Raw genomic sequence first — 14,960 nt, 5'->3', positions numbered from 1 at the left:
TTTTTCTTTTGGTGTTAGTGCTAAGATGGCATTGTGCTTTCAAAACGAATCTTCCTTCTATTTATATTTCAATAATAAAGCCTTACCAGAGTATTTCACTCAATGACTAGAGGGATTTAAAAAGAAAACAAGTCTATTTTTCTTCAAAATGTTAAGACTCAATTCACTTCCCCACACAACTGAACACACACACATATAAAGAAGAGGATAAAATGTCTCCCAAAGTATCATAAGTGATGACAAGTAAGAAGTGTCATATTTGGGGGGAAGCTAGCTGCTGCTGCTACAACTGTAAGCAGAAGAGGTGTTCAATAATGAGTGCCATTTCACCCCCACCCCAATCTCATTCTGCTCACCGGCCAGAGAGCTACACAGCTAAAGTCTGCAATCTCTGTTTAGATCCTTCGACATCAAGTGATTTGAATTTCTTGGGTTTATTTTTCCAAGAAGTCTCAGAAAAAACCACCTTGCAGTTGGCATGTGGTTTAGGTGATCCTGCACATACAGAACCAGACACTCTAGAGGCCGCTGGGTACACTGTTAGGATGTATTTTCCACTCCCTCGTTGACAGGGAAGGACTTAGGTGGGCTTGCCTCTCCCATTTAGTTTTCCTGACTGAGCATAAGAAAAATATTTTATTTATTAGTAGGAAAGCTAATTTAGAAACTTATCTTTTACTTGCTTAGAAGAAATAAGGAATGATAAAAATGAATCTTTGTGACTTCCATTTTTCACTATGTGTGTGTGTGTTTACTCACACATACATACATAGTGATTACTCTCAAGAAATATAACATTGACACAAAAAGATGATCTAACATATATGCATATCTGCATCTTCCAAATTGTCCCAGTGTCTTTTACAGTTTTTATTTTGCTCAAGAATCAAGGATCAAGCACCACATCAAGTCATCATGTTTCTTTAGTTTCTTTAACCTAAAACAGTCCCCAGGATTTCTTTCTTTAATGACACTGACCTTTTTCAAGAATGAAAGCCAGTTGTTCTACAAAAACTTCGGAAATTTGTGTTACTATTTTTTTTTTTTTTTTTGGTGGCTCACGCCTGTAATCCCAGCACTTTGGGAGGCCGAGGCGGGCGGATCACAAGGTCAGGAGATCGAGACCATGGTGAAACCCCGTCTCTACTAAAAATACAAAAAATTAGCTGGGCGCGGTGGCGGGCGCCTGTAGTCCCAGCTACTCAGGAGGCTGAGGCAGGAGAATGGCGTAAACCCAGGAGGCGGAGCTTGCAGTGAGCCGAGATCGCGCCACTGCACTCCAGCCTGGGTGACAGAGCGAGACTGCGTCTCAAAAAACAAAAAAAACAAAAAACAAAAAAACAAAAAAAACTGTTTTCTTTTAATATAACACATACCCAGAAATTCACTCCGTAGTAGTGTGTATCATACTTCTCTGATTTCTAGCTATTTTGAACAGCCAAGGAACTCTATGAATGTTAATGTATACAATACCAGTTACATCGTGTTACCCTCAAAGCCTAGAATGGTGCTACCCTAGAGCTGTTCCATATAATTGAATCAGATGGGAGTCCCTCCTTGCATTTCCCAAGAATAATCTCAACTACGCAGATATACATTCAGTTATGTAATTCAGTAATTGCACAAATATAATTCAGTTTAATTTGCCATAAACAAGAAAATATATTTTATATTTATAAATTAAAGTGTAAACTCATTTTTCAGGGGTGATGAATGGGAAAGCAATCAGTCCTATACTGCCTGAGATGAGGTTAGCTGGTCCTTCGTGGAAGAAGAGGAACACTGTGGGGACCTGTGCACTGTCTGGCAGGGAGATCAGTCCACAAGCTACGGTGGGAGGCTTTTCAAATAGAAAGAAATGTCTACTGGCCCAATTATATTTTATTAAGATAAGGTAATTGCCTAGGAGGTGAGAGAGAACAGGATAATCGAGACAGAATCAAGGAGAAAAATGCTTAAAAGGATGGTGGTCTTGATCTGTAAAGAAATAAAAAGCTATGATGAGATAAGGAACTGAGATGGTGGACAGTTTACAAGAATTATCAGCAGTATGGTAAACACAGGCAGATCAGTGAGAAACCTGCCAATTTCTTACCATTAAAAAAAGAAAAAATCAGAGAACAAATGAAAGTGGGAAAGAAGAATTAAAAATATGACTGAAACCAGACAGAAACATCTTAATCTCTCTCTCCTCTCCACGCTTTTTTGCATATGGAGAAACTTCTGGATGCCATAGGCAAAAAGTAGAGGTGCTGACTGACTGTTCTTCAGTCCTCTGGGCCCACACCGAACACAGAATGAACAGAGATATGACAACGAGAATATGGCAGAGACGCCCCTCTCCTCTCTAGCACCACTTCAAAATACGTCTATTTACTGTAAAATAGCTGTGTATAGTATTTTGAAATGTGACCACTAGGCATTGCCAAGGGAGGGCTGGGAAAATGGAATTTGATTTCTGGTTAATCTCTATTTTCCACTCTCTTCCCTCAAAAATAACTGTGGTGTGAGATCTTATAATAATCTAGTCTGAGAAACTGGAAGCTCTTCGAGTCTGAAGACATGAAGGTCAAGCCCATGATATGCCTTGCCTTGAAATTCAAGCACCAGCATCAAATTTGCACAATGCATTTAATATTCAGAGTACTTTTCCCAAAATGTCGTTTTATGTTGTATAAGGAGGAAGAAAACTTGAAAAGCACAATGAAGTCAGTAAACACATAGAGGAGAATCCATGCTAATGTTTCTGTCAAGGGTTCACCACTCCTTTAAGCAGCAAAACACATCAAAGGAGGTATCATGTGCTTGAAGATGTTCCCCAATGATGTTGAAATGAAATGACAGACCATGCACTATGGACTGAATTGTGCCCCTCCAAAATTCATGTGTCGAATCCCTATCCTCAATGTGATTATGGTTAGAGATGGGGTATCTACGAGGTAATTAGAGTTAAATGAGGTCTTCAGAGTGGGCCCTAATCTGATACGACTGGTGTCCTTATTAGAACAGGAAGAGAACTCTCTTCTATGGGAGGCCACAGCAAGAAGGTGGCCATCCACACACTAGGAAGAGAGCCCTCACCAGGAAACGAATTGGTCAGCACCGTCATCTTAGACTTCTGGCTTCCAGAACTATGAAAAATTCATGTGCATTGTTTAAGCCAACCAGTCTATGGTATTTTGTTACGCCAGCCTGAGCAGGCTAATAAACAGAGAGATATAGTAATAGCACCAAAATCTAATTTTGGTGTGATATTCATAAATGTTTTTAAAAGTACACAAGTACTAATGAGCCATTCACATATTTTAAAAAATAATCACCTGAAAAAGAAACAATCATTAATATATATGTAAAACTGAAGATTATATTTTTTTAATCTTCATTTCTCTTTTTTGTTTTTGGAGACAGTTTCTTGCTCTGTTGCTCAGGCTGGGGTGCAGTGGCACGATCTTGGCTCACTGCAACCTCTGCCTCCCAGATTCAAGCGGTTCTCCTGCCTCAGTCTCCCGAGTAGCTGGGATTACAGGCGCACACCACCATGCCCGGCTAATTTTTGCATTTTTAGTAGACACAGGTTTTGCTATGTTGGCCAGGCTGGTCTTGAACTCCTGATCTCTGTGATCCACCTGCCTCAGCCTCCCAAAGTGCTGGGATTATAGGCGGGAGCCACTGTGCGTGGTCTTACATCTTAATTTTTCTAATCTCCATGTCATAGTATTATTAATCACATTAATTAATATAAGAAAAAACTTTTTTTTTTTACCATTTAGAGTAACACAAATATATTTTACTAAATTATCTAAAATTATAATTTATGTATTGCAGTTATGTAAAGGAATATATGTTTATTTTTTAGGAATTACTCTCAGGTGTTTAGGAGTAAAAAGGCATTGTGTCTGACTTTCACACACATATACAGAAACACACAAATGTGAAATTTTAATAATTGGGAAATCTGGGTAAAAGGTATATGGCAATTTTTGTACTATTTTTATAACTTTTTGTGAGTTGGAAATGATTTGAAAATAAAAAGGTTCAGTTAAAATAAAAGACTACAACTTGCATGATGTACAAATGTTAGTGTTGTTGTCACTGGAACTAGCGATTACTGTTCGCCAGCCTTTGTGCTGCATGGGTCACGGCACAGGCCAGAGGGGCTGCGGTGTGTTTAGCTCCCCAGAACAGAGACTACAACTTCCTCCCTCTGACATTCAAGAAAGAACAACTGAATGGAGTGGAAAAGCCTCACAGGGCCAGCCCTGAGTCTGATGGGTGAAATCAAGTCAAATGTGTAAAAACAGCAATGCCTTGTGACTAGGTGCCAGTCACTTGCCCCACCTTCAAGCTAAACCAGAAGGGTCAAGCCCCGACCCTGGTTTTGCCCCACATGACTGCTGAGTCACATCCCAGCTCCCTCCCCACCTGCAAACTGTCCACCTGAGTCTCGGTGGGGGCACAGGGATGGGATCATAGAGAGGCCCCTGCACCACGGCAATGACGTCTGCCATCCTAGACACTGCTTTTGAAGTTCCCAAACTTTCACTACTTTGTAAGTTCTTAAGGTCTTGTGACTGTAGAAGTTTATATTCAGTCCCAAGGCCACTGCTATCAGGTGAGTTTCAGGACCTCCCCAGAGCTCTGTGCATAGTCTGTAGCCTGTAGACCAGTCATTCGCCTAGCACAGGGACAGTTGTAAAGTCTCTTTTTGGGCATGAGTAGCAATATCTATTATATGTGACAAACAACACTCATATATTATTTAACAACAAGATTTTTTTTTTTCTGTTTGGAATTGGGGCTTTGACTCAGAAAACTGGGATACAGTGTTAATTTCTCTTCATTGTCATCTCATTTATAAACACAGCGCCAATAAAGCCTGAATGAAACAAAGGTAAGAGAATCTTGTTAAGGGAGGGAACAAAATGCACTCTTTGGCCTATGGAGGCATTTGACGGATGCAAAAATGAATCAATCATCACTGCTCCCTCTCCAGGGAGAATTTGTAGGATTTATTTGGGCTCAGTGTTTCCCGGTAGGACAGCTGGAAATGAAATACCTTCACTTCAATGAATCTTGTCTCTGTGATGTATTACTTAAATAAATAATAAATGAATCTTCCTGGGCAACTAAGCTGTAGGTGAAAACAGAAATCCGTGGTGTAGATTTTTTTTGAGACCTAGAGCATTCCCTATCTTTTGTTATAGAGCTGCACTGACCTCAACTTTACTTTGCTTAGGTGTCTCGTACCTGTATCATCAAACAGCTCTGCTGACTGGCAGACACAGTGCACTGTCCTTTTACAATGTTATTTAGGGTGTAAACTTTCTCTTTTTCTTCCCAAGACCTGTGACACCTGAAGCAGGGTATGAGTGAGGAGCGCAGGCTCTGTGTCACACTGCCTGGCTGTGGGTCCCTGCTCCTCTGATCACTGCGTCTGTTACCTTGGGCCAGTTACTTAAACTCCACAGTTCAGTTTCCTCAGCCGTAACATAAGGACAATACTAGTGTCTCCTTTACTGTGTTGTGGTAAGGCTAAAATAACCGAAGGCACATAACAGCATAAACAGCTGACACTTACAGTAATGTTAGCACTCAAAGGATTTCAGTGTTATTATTATGAAGAAAATCAAGAGGCCCATGCAGATGGGGGAGAGAGAAGATGAGCTCGCAGGGATGGAGCAGGCATGATCTGATCTCTCCTTATCCTGAAGCTATCCTCTGTGCAGGACTTCACCAGTCATTAGAAGCTCAATCTGAGGAGGGCCGGGTCAGCCTCCTCCTCCTCCAGGCTCAGGCCCCAGATGGGCTTTTGCTGCCATCGCTACCTGACTTTGTCTGCCCAGTAATAACTGGTAACGTGGAGAAATTAGCCCAGCCAGCCCAGTTAAATACATCACCTTAATGACTGAGTGATTTTATTTATTCTGGAATCTGGCATTTTGGGGGCTGTCAGTATATTAGCCCATCTAACTGGGCAATGCTATGTCCACCATATCTAGATAAACAGAGCCAATAAGGCAGCAGCCAATCCCACTGGTTGTAGCCAAAAGGGTAAGGTGGGAAGCACTCGGTTCACCCTTAAGAATGACAGATGTAGCCCTTTGGATTACTTTCTGTTTAGATCCTCTCCCCACTACAGAACCAGCACTGCACAGACAGTGGAGCACAAGCAGGAGCCCAGTGAATACCTGGTGGGATGATGATCCCATCGGATTTCTTAGAAATACGGAGGTATGGCTTTCATTTAAAAAAGATACAACTTCAGTCTAAAAATATGATTCAATTTCTAAAAATCAGAAGCAATATTTTGGCCGGCTGTGGTGGTTCACACCTGTAATCATAGCATTTTGGGAGGCCGAGGCAAGCAGATTGCGTGAGCCTAGCAGTTTGAGACCAGCCTGGGCAACATGGCAAAACCCTTTCTCTATAAAGAAACATAAAAGTTAGCTGGGTATAGTGGTACCCATCTGTAGCTCCCAGCTACTTGGGAGGCTGAGGGGGGAGGATCACCTGGGCCTGGGAAGTTGAGGCTGCAGTGAGCCATGTTTGTGCCACAGCACTCCAGCCAGGATGACAGGAGTAAGACCCTGTCTAACAACAACAAAAAAGGCAAAATTTTACTTTAGTGAAATGAATGCATACTCTCTCTCTAGTTCACAGCCTAGCAAAAGGAACTAATCTTCCAACAGGTACCCAGTTACTAAAAATTCCAGAGGCAGAGTGTCCACACAGGAGAAGCCGGGAGAGAGCAAGCGTGGCCTGTTTCCACCCATCAGACTCAGGTCATTCCATCCCACCTTCTCCATGATCCCTTCGAGGCTGGAATTCCTAAAATGAGCTTCTAATGACTGGTGAAGTCCTGCATGAAGTTTCAATGAGAGCGTATCGGCAGCCAAGTGCCTTGGCTCTATTTTCCTATCGTAGAGTTAGAGAACATTATCTTGTTCAGCAACCATGACAGAAAAACTAAACTTCTCTTTCACTATGTCTGAACATTTGCCTGTTAGGACTGCTTACCCACTGCTCTGTAAGGCTTTTTGTGTGTGGTGTGAAAGAGAAAGTGCTGATGTGACTGAGAAGTATATTAGTGAAACCACATGACAGCATGTGGCCTGATTAATCCTATGAACTCAGCATTAACACATCGCTGAAACATAATGCAGATTATAAATTTATGAATATCCAATACTGACTCCCAATAAACAGAAAAGCCTACTCCTAAGCAACTTCTTAATTCTGTTTCTCTTAACCTTGTCCTATGAATGGAAATGAAAGTTCTAAACTAGTAACTCATGAAATTCTACTAAGTGATAAAAAGTAACATTTTTTGGTAAGCTTTCCTATCCTTTAACTTTAAAGAAATTTAAGTGTTGATGACCACATTGAAATTTGTATGTAATAGTCAACTGAGTGATTATCAATAATGCTTCATAGATGCTTAGCTTAGTGACATGGAATCTGTACAGCACACTATCTTCCATGAAAAAATACTGAGTAAACAGCAATATTCTTACCTAAAATAATACAAGAACCTTAAATAATTTACCTCATTACATAGAACACTGGCCTAATGCTCATAAAGACCATGACTGTAATGTTATTTAATGCCCTGCTGTTCACTCACATACTCAACAAATATTTCTGAATATTTCTTATGGGCATAAACTAATCTCTCAAAACCAACCAGAATTAAATATTGTCCTTTACCTTGAAGAGCTTGAAATAAGCATTTATTTGGCTTTCTACATAATACACTCCCAATTAACTACCCAGACACAGTCAAAACTTAGCATCCTTCATGGTTTTCCAGTTTGCCTGTTTGATGCCTTCAAGTCAGACGGTTGCCCACGGTATGATACAGATAGACATCCCACCATGCACTTCAGGCAATTTTGAATTTCTGAGGGCTAGCAGACTGTCCTGAGGTGACATCAAGGTTCAAAAGAACGGTGACTTCTAACCCAAGCTCATAACAGGGGAAGTAAGGACCATATCGTGACATACCGGAACATGTCAACATCACACACCACTTAGAAACATCAGTGCTGGGCTCCCTACAAATGATAAATGTTTTCCAAACTGCTTTCTGACATAATCTAATGGTCTTCCTTAACTGAGTTGGTGTTGAATTTGAAAAATAATTTGAAAGTCAGCTAAAATGAGTGTTTTTCTGCCAATCCCTCTACTGGGCACTAGTCCTACGCAGTTGGATATTTTCGGCAAATGCTATGTGCAAACAGGATAGTTTGTAAGTTGCACAAAACCAGTTTGCTGGTGCACTGCTGACTTGCACAACACCTCCTTGTATTGGCATAGCACTTTCCTTTAAGGAGGTAAACACTGCTCATTCCACTCCTGTTCCCATCTAACAGTAACAGCACCAAGGAACAGAGGTATAGGACTTCACCTGAAAATAAAAGAAAGCATCTGACAGCTCTTGTTACATCTGTAGTGAGGACCTTTTCTTGACGTAAGGCAGCTTAAGGCAGGCTTACCTTGGAACTTCTGAAAGGGATTAAGGTGACAGACTCCAATCCCAGAGTTCTTAAGAAATGCCGAGGCAAGATAATCCTACAAAACTTCCTCACTGCCAGCTTCATCCAAGCCAAATTACGGTTCACACTCTAGGGGATGGCTCATTGGATACAAGCAGATGCTCGTTTTAGTTCTTTAAGACCCTTCTGAAAGATTGTTACTACCAGGGAGCTGGTCAGAGTGCTCAAGTGGAAAGGAATACCAACTAACTAGTAATACAAATTTTACCTAAGTTTAGGTAAGGGGTCAACTGTGTTCTTTTCATTTTTTTCTCATATGATGTGAGGATTGATTTTTTGTCTTTATTTTTCATTTGTATAACATTTAATGGTACAAGTGCATTTTTGTTACATGGGTATACTGCATAGTGGTGAAGTCTGGGCTTTCGGTGTAACCATCACCCGAACAGTGTACATTGTGCCCATTCAGGAATTTCTTTTTCACCTGACTCCCACTCTTCCACTAATTGGAGTCTCCAATGTCTATTTTTCCACCCTCTATGCCCATATGTACACATTATTTAGCTCCCACTTGTAAGTGAGGACACCTGGTATTTGACTTTTTGTGTCTAAGTTGTTGCACTGAAGATAATGGCCTCTAGTTCCTTCATACTGCTGCAAAGATATGACTTCTTTTATTCTTTAATGGCTAAATAGTATTCTATAGTGTACAGATACCACGCTTTCTTTATACAATCATCCATTGATGCACGCGAGGTTGACTCCGTATCTTTGCTATTGTGAACAGCGCTTTCTTTTCCTTTGGGTAGATAACTAGTAATAGGATTTTAGATTTCTTTTTCACTGTTTCCTAACCCATTCAAAATGGTGGTGCTGGCTGAGTCAATTCACACATCCATCCTAACAGCTGTCAACCCTTGTTAAAGACAGCCATCACTGGGTTCACCTTCTACTAATTTCATGTGAGATGGAACCACAAAGCAAATACATACTTAGGCCAGAGGTTACAGGTAGCCAATGAAGTCCTTGTGAAAGGCCTCTGTAACTGGCTTTCCCAGAACATTATTTAAACAAACAAATAAACAAACAAAAAACCAAAAAAAGAAAGTATCTTCTAAGAGCTGAGAATTGACTCAATTCCATCCTGGCTACTTCCCAGTACTCCTGGCCAAAGTGTGGATGACAATTCTGTAGTTTTGAGAGGTTTCTGTGCAGAATGTTGTCCTCAGGGTGAATGCTGTTTGCATGCAGAGTGCTGCCTTCGGGTGGTGGGGCTCCCAGGTGCTGGGGAGGCAGTTTCTCAGGAGAACCTTCTTTGACTCCTGAGAAGAAAGGTTTGTATGCCCAATCCTTACAATAGTAAAAGAGGCAAGTGCAGCTCAGATCTGACAAAACAGAGATCTGACAAAACCACCAAGTCTTGGGCTAACACTATGTCACTCTAAGTGTATGACATTTCCAAACAGGAATACTGAACAACGCAGTATTTCAAAAGCAAGAAAAATTAAAAAGCAGCACAAAAATGTCATTAAGAAGTAGATTTCTATATTTCCTTTGAACAGACAGGATATGTTGAATGAATCTAGTCATGGCTGTGCTATTTGCTGTTTATGTTATTTCCAGACTGCCTATGCCATAAATCATGTTGATACTGCACTCACAACAAAGCAGTAAGGCCTAATGAATGAGCACCTACAGCTACCATGGATGGAGCTGGAGCTCCTATTCATAAAGGGGCCTCCTGTTTCCAGTGTGGATTTCAGGGTGCCCCCTCAGTCCTCACACAGAGCCCTGAACGCAGGGTCACTCTACAGACAACTTCCACCGCCGTCACTTTCTAGTGACAGTGTTTTAATGCTTGTTTTCCACAAATCAGCTCTTGGTTTTGAACACCTCGCCCATGATTTCTTTCCCACCAATCTCAAAACTCAATTGGCTAAAATAACCAGTGTTCTCAGCTACCATAAGTGACCACATTCACTACAAAACCATTATAGATACAACTAGCTTTTGAAATAGTCAGGCTGCCAAGGAAGATGAAGGGGATGAAGACAGAAATGCTAAGAAGAGGAGATGGCATTAAAGTTTTAGTGCCAAATTAAAGATTCTAAACATATTTTGAACTGTGGTGTTTGGACATATAAAATAAGGGGGAAAAGATTAAAGGACAGATGACCGGAAAGAAAATTTGATTTCACAATGGCCTCTCAAGGCCCCCTGTGTGACAAGGAGGATCTTCGTAGGAGTATGACATTACAGTGTCACTAAGGTAAAAGAGTCAATGTCAACCCAAACCAGACATGTCAGATTTATATGGGCTGGTGCGTTTCTTAATACGGCATCTACAAGAACTGGAAATTGAAGACCCAGTGTGTCTGAAACAATTTGGAAAATGCACAGTACTTTAATAAGACAGGCCAAGGGTCAGCGACATGCAGCAGAGTGGCCTGGGTGCTGTTCCTACAGCCACTGTGCCTGGAGTTGAGACAGGGGTAGCTCTTTCTCTTTAAGCCTTGGCCTGTGGCCCACAGTCTCTCTAACTCAGGAAGCCCTAAGTCCCTCAACACTTTCTGCATCTTAAAGCAGAAGGCTGCCAGCTGTGCACTCACTACTGTGTTCTGCTGTCTGCTCCACACATGTTGGGCCCAGGTGACCAAAGCTCCCTGAGTCTGCACAAGAGGCTCCCGTGGGGAGGGCATCTGGCCACAGGCTGCAGGACAGTTGTTGCTCATTACAGCTGACCATAGCTCACTGGGGAAGAAAACCCTTACGCTGTCATTTAATCATGTTTTTCAAAGGGCTTTGGGAGTTAGAGACATTTTGTTGACTTTTATACTGGAAAGTATAAAATTGGAAAGAAGAATAAAAATTACATGTAATCGATTTGTAAGCACCTGGAAGAGAAAATGCAGCTGTATTACTGCTCCTTGATAGCTTTCTTCACCACAGCTTCTCATTCAGAACATCCTCCCCTCCACAGTAAAGGCAAAGGAGCAGTTCAATACACACCTGAGTACCCTTTGCCTGGTTCCAGCAGTTGTTAACCCTGGCTTTCGCTTGCTGTTTCTCGATATCTCTCTGTCTATATCTTACATAGAATTTCCCCTAACCATTTGCAACTTAGCTTCAGATATTATTTCTATCCCTAAATATGACTTCAGCATGGAGCTCCTATATAACCACAATAATGTTATCACAACTAAGAAAAATGATTTTATAATATCATTTAATGGGAAGCCTACATTCAATATATCCAACTATCCCCCACACGCTTTCTGTACCTGCTTTTTCTTTTCCTACATCCAAGTTCAATGACATAATGTGAAGCTGTATCACTATCGGCTTTGCTAAATTTGAGCAAGGTGTTGACTATTAAATTCTTCTATTTGTTGTTAAGGCTCAGTTTTCCATCATAAATAAGATAATTAAGTAATCTATAGGTGACACTTGAAGGTCATGTGAATATTCTGACTCCCAGAATATCTCTTACCTGGTCATTCTGTCAAACACTGACAATTCTTATCATTAGATTTTATATTGGGCTTTGCAAAATAGTCATTTTCTAATCTTATCATTTCTACATTTATTTCCTGGCATTACAGTATGCTGTAAGGAAAAACATCCCCCATCCTTTCTATTTATTTTTAGTATTTTTGATTTTTTAAAGTTTACCATAGATGCATACATTTTTAAAAAATTCAATGTGTTATAATGAATTCCTGTCATTATTCTTTGGGTGACCAAACTGTCCCAAATTTGGCCTGTGGGAGCCCTTTCACACAGGGTCGTGTCCTTTTGACATAATCTCATTAGTCTTTGAGTACAACCTTGATTTTGGCATAAAATGGTATAGGTTCAACTGGTTTATCCCTGACCGAGATCTAAAATTCATCAGCAATTTCTTCAGGGGGTCCTGGTTTCTTTATTGGGGAGTAGTATTTAGAAAGCACGATCTAGTTGTAATATATGCTCACTGCTACTGAAGTTTCATAGCTTCTAGCTCATTCCCATGAATAAAGCTTAGAATATGTGTGTGAATATATATATATATTTAAATAATGACTTAATATTGATATGATTTTGTACTATTTCCAATTCAAATTTAGTATTACAGAGATTTTCCTTACTTTTAAACAAAGCATTTGCATCTTTCTTATAGTGATAACTTAAATTCTTAATTACATTAATATATTGGCTTATTTACTTAGTCCTACTATATGTAAAATAATTTTAGAATAATAATATCAATATTATTAATAGAATAAATCTAAATAAAGTTTAAGATTTTAGTTTTTTGTCCTTAGCTACATCCTACAAGAATATATAGAAAATGAGATGTGTTCAGAAGTTACTTGAAATCTTTTTTTCCCTCTAGGTTGGTAATACTGTCAATTTGCTACATAGTCAGATTCATCTGTTTCCATCTATACACAATCTCAGGGTGAGCTTGTTTCACATTTTTTATTTAATTTATTTCTGGGATATGAAAAACATTTGGTTCTCAAGTCAAAACGGTATTAAAAAATATAGTCAGAGGAGTCTCCTGTACAGCCCTCGCCTTTATTCCCTCCTCCCCGTTCCCCTGCTCACTCATCCCCATAGGCAGCCATTTTCCATTGCTTTGGGTTTATCCTTCTTGGGTGTGTGTGTGTTGAGGGGATGTGTGTGCACATGCATTTGTGTGACACAGGTGACAGACATACACATACAGTCACTCATACCCCCTTTTTCGTTACACAGAAGTCATGGCTCCATGTACAGTCATTTGCACCTTGCATCTCTCAGGCCTTTTCAGCATGGTGGCTTCCTTGTCCCCTTGCTTGTTCCACATTTATTAGCTGGCATCTTTCTATGAAGAAGAGATGTTTCTCCTGCGTGTCACCATCTCTGGAAATCACCCCACTCCTGTTCAGAGAAGTCCTTTCCCACCTCTTCTGTAGACGTGCAGTACTCAAGTGTGTGCTCCCTATGCCCCTCAGACCTGTCTGTGTTCCGCCAATCTCTGCCTTAAACTCAGTGTTAAATGATGTGGCCCACATTAAGAGTTTGCAGGGCACATTATCAAGGCTGAGGCCACAGGAGGCTCAGGGTGAGTATCCTGGGCTGGCTGGGCAAGGCCGTAAAACAGGCTCTGTGTGACTGCAGCTTTTCTCACCAATCCTGCCAACTTACAGGTTCCCTTTCCTACTCCATGCCCCTCCCCATTCCTCCAACCCCTTCTTCCTGGTAACTCCTTTTTGGACAGACTTCTCCAGAGGCTCACCCAATTTCCCAACTGTGTCCTTAGCAGGCAGCAGGCTTCCAGCTGATAAGATACTAATTAATCTTTCCTATGCAAGTCCATAACTGCTAAGGTATGACCTATCCTACCTGACTATTCACTCCTCCCCGACACACATTTTCTTTTCCATTAAGAGGAAATTCATTCTAGTAATAATATCAGGAAAAAAATTGGCCATGACAAAGTTGTTTTTTCTTTCCCCACACACATTCTCTGAATTACAACTATCTTCACTCAATAAAACCATCGTCTTGTATATTACTTTTAACATTTATATATTTGAAATCTAATTTATCTATGTATTTGAAACCTAATGTATCTATTAAATTAACTGTATTTTATATGAAATTACTATAGATAAACAGAACATAGACTTATTATTTCCAAACAGGGTGAAATAAAACATAAAACATTTAAATAAAATTAATTTGGTCACTGATTCTTGAACAGATTGTATTATCTCTGTCTTTCCAAAAGGGAAGGAAGACTAGAAAAACTACTCAAAAAGTGATGTGAGCAGCTATAACTGTGCTATCATTTAGAAAAATGGGATAAATGAAAGGAAATTCTGTCATTTGTGACAATACGGGTGAACTTAGAGGACATCACGCTAAGTGAAGACAGGCACAGAAAGACAGATGCCTCATGACCTCACATACACGTGGAATCTGTAAAAACCCAGGCTCATAGAAGCAGGGAGAAGATAGGTGGTTACCAGAGGCTGTGTGGGGAGGGAGGCTGGAATGATGTGGGTCAAAGGACACAAAATTTCAGTTAGACAGGAAGAATAATTTCAAGAGATTTACTGTACATCACGGTGACTTTAGTTAATAACACTACATTGTACATTTGAAAATTGCTGAGGGTAGATTTTAAGTGTTCTCACCACAAAAAACAAGCATAATTAGCTTGATTTAGCCATTTCACAATGCATACATATATCAAAACATCATATTGTACACCATAAATATATATAGTTATAAGTTATTTAAACAATTTAAAAAGTTCTCTGCAAGTAAAACAGATAACTCGGTCTTACAGAGTTGGTATTGAATATATGTTTAACATATATCATTGTTTATTTTAATTTTTAAGTAAGCAAAGTAAAAACATGACTGCAGAGAAAGACTGATGTATTCCTAAGAATTTTAAATGCAAACAAATTATACGTCAATAACATGAAT

The 14,960-nt window shown here is 40.0% G+C and overlaps 1 protein-coding gene across 50 annotated transcripts in view; it reads right to left on the bottom strand.

Annotated features, from left to right (window-relative positions):
- Positions 1-14,960, bottom strand: part of PTPRM (protein tyrosine phosphatase receptor type M) — an 829,686-nt gene that overhangs the window by 202,972 nt on the left and 611,754 nt on the right. The gene's annotated exons all lie outside the window — the stretch shown is intronic.

This window comes from Macaca mulatta, chromosome 18 (genome assembly GCF_049350105.2).
Source record: "Macaca mulatta isolate MMU2019108-1 chromosome 18, T2T-MMU8v2.0, whole genome shotgun sequence".
Lineage (NCBI taxonomy): Eukaryota > Metazoa > Chordata > Mammalia > Primates > Cercopithecidae > Macaca > Macaca mulatta.
This window is presented reverse-complemented; position numbering and strand designations above follow the sequence as displayed.